The 6,970-nt window shown below is 49.3% G+C and overlaps 1 protein-coding gene across 2 annotated transcripts in view; it reads right to left on the bottom strand.

Moving 5' to 3' along the window:
* Positions 1–6,637, bottom strand: part of PPP2R5D (protein phosphatase 2 regulatory subunit B'delta) — a 25,235-nt gene extending 18,598 nt beyond the window's left edge. Inside the window, exons 1-2 of one of the 2 annotated variants that reach the window (XM_008635766.2) lie at positions 6,519–6,637; positions 12–56 (exon numbers count right to left, since the gene is read on the bottom strand). The gene's annotated coding sequence lies outside the window, so the exon portion shown is untranslated. The remainder of the gene's footprint in view (positions 1–11; positions 57–6,518) is intronic. The other variant, XM_017736950.1, reaches the window with a different exon arrangement.
* Between the last annotated feature and the right edge of the window lie 333 nt (positions 6,638–6,970).

Genomic DNA, 6,970 nt, shown 5'->3' with positions numbered 1-6,970 from the left:
TGCTGTGGTGTCTGCTTCTGGGGCTGCTGCTGCGGCTGCTGCTGCGGCTGCTGGGCCTGATGGGGGAGAAGAGAGTAAAACAACTCAGAAGCTTTACCTACAAACCTCATAAGGAGAGAACATCAGCATTTTCTTGGAATGAAGAAACTGGGCAGGTTCTTCACTGTTGCACTTGCAGTTGAGTGCATCTCACGTGTTCCTGCCAGCTCTAGAGCTGTTGGTTGCATTTGTTGCATATCTGCAAAGCAAACATCAGTTTTACTCATGTCTGTGAGGTACCACAAAGACACCGGAGCCTCTCAGCACAGTGAGTGCCATGGATATGGAAAGTGAAGTCACATCTTGTAACACGTTACATGCAGCAGCAATAAGAACTTTCTGTGGTCCAAACAGAAATCTTGGCATGCTGCTGTCTCTGATTGCAGCACTATGTACAACACACAACAAGCAAGCTTAGAAACCAGCAATTTGCTTCTTTGTCCTTGTGCAGGGAATCACCTGGGAAAAACAAAGGCAGTGTGTAGTACAGAGCAGACATAATGGCCTTGGAAAGGCAATAGTGAAGACTACTAAAATCATTGCTCCATTTGTGGTCCAGGAGCATCTAATCTACAAACCGCATGGACCATACATACAAACATATGCAACCTTAGGTCCCAGGCTGTGGGCTCTCCCAATGCATCCTGGCTGCTCTCTCCATCTCTGCCTCACTGCTGTCTGGACTTCTGTAGATGGGCTTTTCCCACATCACCCCTTCTAGCCACACAAACTCTCTGCCTGCATTCTCCTCTCCCACTGCACTCTTGTTACACTGCACTAACAGAGGCACTTTCTCATGTTTAGCATGTGACCAGAAACTCAAGCCAGTATTTGCTCAGCTCAGCTCTCTTCCAACCTTGCTGAAGCTCTGCTCATTCAAGTCCCAATTGGATCATAATGACTCAATAACTGATCCTTTAATTTCACACTGACCAGACCTATGGAAAACTCAGCACAAAAGAGGGCAACATCCTGCCAGGAAGCAGAGGGATTAGCTGGAGACAGCACCCAGCCTACCCTGGCTGTGCTGCGTGAGCCACCTCCTTCCTGTTGGTACATGAAGCCAAGGAGCTGCAGGATAAATCTGTTTAGGATACAACAAGAATAGCACAATGGATGGGCAGCAGAGGTGAGTGAAATCCTTGGACATCACCCCCTTCTTTCCCCATTATTCCCAGCTGCCACATAGAGCACAGTGGTACAAATGCACACCTCACCAGAACACCAACCAGCAGCGTTTTGAGGGAGTGCAGGAGCTCAGCAGAGCTCTCCATCCTCCCGATGGCCAATCTCTTCCTGTGAGGACCAGCTGAGATGCAGCTACTCTGCACAGTCCTTTCCCTGAACTGGTTTCCAAAGAGGTGCAGCACAGCACAGCAGTGCAAGAGCAAGAGTTACTGCACCTGCAGCATGTGGGAAGGCAGCAGGGTAAGGAACAGGAGAAGCTGTCTACAGGGAGATGGTGCTCTACCGATTGGGATCTATAGAGCAAGTGCAAAGAAAAACAGGGAAAACAGGGCCCAACACAAACCATCATTTTTTTTTGTCAAGTCATTACTTTGAATGAGAAATCAGAAAGATTTTGGTTCTGGTCTGACTCTGTTTGAAGGAAATCCTGAGTGGTTCTGTTTCAACCTCAGCTCCAAGCCAAGGTGGGGGGAGACAACAAGATTTGAACTCTCTACAGTTTACATTTGTTTTGATTCCCTTCACAGAGCAGCGTTGTCCCATGATGAGAGGAGGGAGCCAGATGAGCTTGTGATAAAAACAGCAGTGTCTGCCAAATAAAGCAGGCCCAGACTACAAACTGGAGGCAACTTATACTGAACAGTGGTCTCTGCTCAGTTAAGTCAGGACAAAGCCTTGCTGGCCAGGTTCCAAGACTGAGAAGTTAATTCTGAATACTTGGTATCAAGGCAAGTGAGCCTTGCTGTCCAGATGCCTTTGGGAGTCCTTGGGTCTGCATCATTCTCCTTCCACAGGAAAGAAGGGAAAAATCTGAATGCTGAGCCACCACAGAGAAAAGATGGTACAAAGAGAAACTGGTGGCCTTCCAGGTAACACTGAAGGAAGCAGGACACATGGGCCCTCTGAGCTGATGGGACACGCTTGTGCACTCCTCACCCATCCAGAAACACCACGGGCAAATGCTCAGAGCATGGTGCGTTTACTGCATGTGAACAGGCTGCATCAGGGGGCTGGAAAAGTCCTTGCCACTAGGCTTCAACAGTCTACAGTCTTCAACATCTTGCATGAAGAGAGACAAAACATAGCTTCAGGTTCAGCTGCCAGCTATTTAAGAAACAGTCATGCACATGCAAAAGTCACACAACCAAGACTGCTAGACAAAAACTGATGGCTGGGGAGGTCAGATATACTCATATGCTGCAGTCCCCAGAGAGTTTATGATGGACTGCTTGTACAGGCACTTTCTGGTATCAAGTTGAATCCCTGCTTTCAGAAGGTACTTCCTGTGGCAGGCCTGTTGTCCTGCTGCCTTCAACACCTCCTACCTTGGCCACATGAATCAGAAGAGGCTTATTTTAAGTTTCCTAACACTTTCTTCTCTGAAGTTTCCATCCCTGAAAACACAGCAGACTACTGAACCTGAAAGCTTTTTTCTCCATGCACAGCCTCTTTCCCTTTCACCAGCCAACTGCTCGTTGGCTGCAGGCACCCCTCCATCTGAGCAGGCTCAGCCCCCTCCTGACAAGCAGGGCTCACACACCATGGCAAAGCCAATAGCTTGGGGAACACTGTTTGCTGTGGCTGTTACTGCACGTGCTGAAGTGACCAGAGAATAGCACAAAGGTGTTTGACCAAGCACAGAGGGGCAGCCCCACTTTCCCCACTGCAGTGGAGCAGCTCCTTGTGCCAACAGGACGGGCCGGCCCCAAATGAAACCGAGCACACAGGCTCCCTGGCTCCAGAGCACTTCCTCCCCAGTGCTTCCCACCACCTCTCCTCCTTGTTAGGAACTTGCCTGCACAAGTCAATGAGCCCCAGGCCCTGAGCTTGCTCTGTGCCATTCCTCTTCATCCCAGAGAACAGAGATCCTCTTCCCCCAGCCATCCTGAGCTGTGCTAGCTTCTCCTGCACTCCCCTACCCGTGCATGACCTCACCTCTGCAGGCACTCCTACTGCAGCTGGGTGCATCGCCACTCGGGAAGCCCTTTCTGCCTCACTGGTCCCTTGAGCATCCCCTGCTTGCTAAGCTTCCCAGCCCAGATCTGCTCTCAGCTCCTCCTCCTCAGATGACTCTTCCCTTCCCATCCCTCAAGTCAGTACCTGCTCTCTTTGTCTGCTGTTACACAGCTACCCTATTAAAATCAGGCTCTCTGCCTCAGAAGTAACATGAATGCACTGTAATGCCTGTCTCTGAATAATGAACTCCAGGTACTGCAGTAACAAGCCCCATGGAGACATGTGCAAAACATGAAAATACAGCAGCTCACTGAAAAGGTGCACCCTCTCCCAGAGCTGCAAATCTCATCAGCAAGGCTCCAAGCTGCCCTTGAGGCTGCAGAGCAGCTCCCCTCTTTACTGCTGCTAATGCCTGCTCCCACTTCCAGGTCATTAACTCTCTTCCCCACCCAGCTGCCTCTCCCAGTCTTTCTGGCCAGGAGGAGTAACTCTTTCTCATCCTCTCATTCAACGCTGCCTTGGTCTCCGACATTATTTCTCTTTTTTCCTTAAACAGCTTACACAGAAATTCTCTGCATTCATATATTCATCATGTTCCAGGGGGACTGAACTAAACACACCTTTCATTTCCCACTCCCTGCTCTCATGTTTTACTCCACTGTTCCTTGCCTCTTCCTAAGCAAACTGCCCCTCAAAGCCAGGGGTTGGCCAAGCTCTGCTGGCTGTTCACATCAGATGGATGCTCATCTTGGAGTAAAACTAAAAGAGCGCTGCAGTACCCCTGTACTTAAGAGGAAATCCAACACTTGCCTTCCCTTGTGGATGTGCCTGCTTTTCAAGATCAGCTCCACTAAAAGCTCCTTCGCTGCAGAGAGCAAAGCACTTTGCTTAGGGGGTTCTGGACTGACTCCTACCCTCTTCATCTCCCTCCACAGAGATCCCCATAGGAGCTCCTCATCCACTGCATTTGGCCAGATCCATCAAAACAGAGCTGCTCTGCAACAAGCTTTACTCATCCCACCAGCCAGACAAGTTGCCTGCAAAACAAGTCACAACTTTCTGATACCAGGATAAATTAAAGTTGATTCCTGCCCCTGCTCCATGGAGCACAGCGTGAGAGAGGAAAGCACATACTGGAAGAGGGCTGCCCAAATGCTGCTCCCCTGCTGCAAGCCCATTAAGCATTTATTGAGATATGAAGAAAAAGGATAGATCTCTTTAGTGCACCCAATTTTCACCCTAGAACAGGCAGGCAACCAACCAACTGTAACTCCACAGGGGAATTCACAGGGCATGAAACTCTCACAATGGCAGCAAAGGTATCCAGGTTGGGCTCAGCACATCAACCCCACCAGACAATACCACTCCCAGCGTTTCACAAGTCAAACCACCTCTTGCTTCTGACACAAGGAAGGAGTTTTGCTCCCAGCACACATTACCTAATTCCTCACACAATGTGAAAGTCAAAATACCTTTCTGTGTTTCCTGAAGAGCAAGAAAATCGCACTCAAACTGGTATACATTTCTTCTTATCAAGCAAAGAGCTCTCTTCCATTCTGCAGCAGAGTACTCCAGAGATAGAAAAGCACCAAAAGGGAACAAACTTCACTGCAGACTCAACAGAGAAAGGAAGAAGAGACCTGTGGAAGTACACACTGCAGAGGTGTCTCCTTTCTGCTCTGCTCTCTGTTCTTATGATCAAAGGAGACCCAGCTTTCCATCTTAAAAGAGGGCTGGATTTTGTCTGGAGTATGAGGAAGTGGCTGGGTGTGAGGGAAGTTTAGACACATCACGTCTAAGTTTCTTCTGCACCCAGGCAAACATTACATGCCATTTCAGGTCACAGAAGAAAGCTTGTAGCCTGTGACATTCTTCCCTTCTTACTGCACCACTTGTAACCAGGAGAGCAGTGCCACAGCCCACTGCTGATTTGGAGGGGCACATCAGAGTGACCTGCTTTGTTGGCTACCCATTGCAAGACCCAGGCTTTCCTACATCTTTCCAGAGCTGTGAACTCAGCAAAGAGTGCCACATAAATAAAAGGTAAGTCTGACCCCATAATGCCAATGCAGGAGTTCTCTCACTTCCTTGGAGCCCACAGACAGCTCTCCACCAAGCTGTTTTCAGCTGTATGCACACAATAAAATGGACAGAGGCAAAGGCCAGGATGGAGGATCTACAAAACTGCTGCCTGCTCCAAGGCACACAGAGTTAGACACTGATTCCTTGCTGGCCACATGGCAGGTTAGGCATGAGCACAAAACTGAGTGGCTCGTAAAAGGGTTATCTTCTGAGGCTCTGCAATGCAGATCTGTGCTTTGGAGTAGACTCTAAAATAACATTGACTACAACCGTGCCACTGAACTACACATTTCTTCCTAGTCTTCATTAGCCCTACACGTCTCCCATGCCCAACCCTCCAAATTACAAGCGCAACGTGTTCCAGACAAAGAAGCACACAGGCTTCTATGGATGTAGAAGTGGCACAGCTTGTTTGCCAAACTGCAGTATTAAAAAAAAATAAACCACACATACATACATGCTTCCTCAGCCATGCATACAGCATTCTTCTGAGCCAATTCTCAAATTCCACAACCACTGCCTGAGTGCCAGACGAACTCAGGACTACCAGAAAAGTTCCACTGAACACAAATTTGCAATAATTCTAAGGATGGCTTATCATACTATCATATTCTGCTGAGGCCATTCTAATGTATCTACCTTGGCAACATCAAAACTGAGAGTGAGACTGCACATCTGGGAATACAGACTGTGCCTTCTTGTGAGGAATGCTGTGTTCAGCAACAAGGCTGTTATACCAAAGGAGAACCACTTAATCTCTAGCAGTTTATTCTTTCAGGTGCTCCTATCCATTACTTCCTAATCTCACTCCTCCAGAAAACGCCTCAGAAGAACAGATCTTCTCCTATTGCTTCTCACTACTCTCCCACTCTGACACAAAGTGACAACAGAGTTTCTTGCGCTTTACAGGAGCACGGAAGCTGCTCCCATCTGTCAGGCTTCCACCTCGTTGATAATCATGGCTTGTCCCTTTCTGCAGCCAACTTTGCCATGCCCTGCCCACCTCTGTGAGCAGCACTTGCCCTTAGCTTCATGCCAAATGTCTTTTTGCAGGTCTGTAGGGTATGAGACTCATCCAGTCTCATCCATAGTCATTGTTCCCTTTGGGCCAATTTTTCTTCTCTGACTTCTTAAGATCCTGGTGACATGTGTTATCTGGTAGAACAGCTTGAAGTAGCTAAAATGAAAGATTTAAGTCCTCCCCAAAGGTGAGTTGTACATGCACACTGCTGTACCCAATGTGAAAGCCTTACCTCTTCTGAATTCTCTGCCCCACCATCCTTCCCGCTACTGCTGCTGCTGCTGCCAGGCTTTGTGGTGCTTTTGGTAGACTTTGGAGACTCCTGAAAGGATGAGAACACATTCAGAGAAAACTTTACCTTGTTCAGAATTTTAGCATCTCTCTGCAGAGTTCAGGTGTGTGCTGCCACAGACTACTCCTGCAGCACGCCCTGCTCCGGACATCCATTCCCAGCCCATTTTCCCTGAGAAGGGCACCCTGAATGGCTCCCCCGGCAGCTAACGCCCAGGGCGAGGCCACGGACCCAAGCCCAGGAGCGATGCTGGCACCTCCCGTCCCGGTCACCGCAGGCTGACCGCGGCGAAGCACCTGCGGGTGACAGGGCCCCGTGCCCACCCAGCCCTTCCCCGGGGCGCGGCCCCATCGGAGATACGCGGTGCCAGGGCATCTACAGCGCCGGCCCGG

The sequence above is a fragment of the Corvus brachyrhynchos genome, unplaced genomic scaffold (genome assembly GCF_000691975.1).
Source record: "Corvus brachyrhynchos isolate BGI_N302 unplaced genomic scaffold, ASM69197v1 scaffold806, whole genome shotgun sequence".
NCBI lineage: Eukaryota > Metazoa > Chordata > Aves > Passeriformes > Corvidae > Corvus > Corvus brachyrhynchos.
Note: the sequence above shows the minus strand (reverse complement) of the source record. Positions and strands in the feature narration are given on the sequence as shown.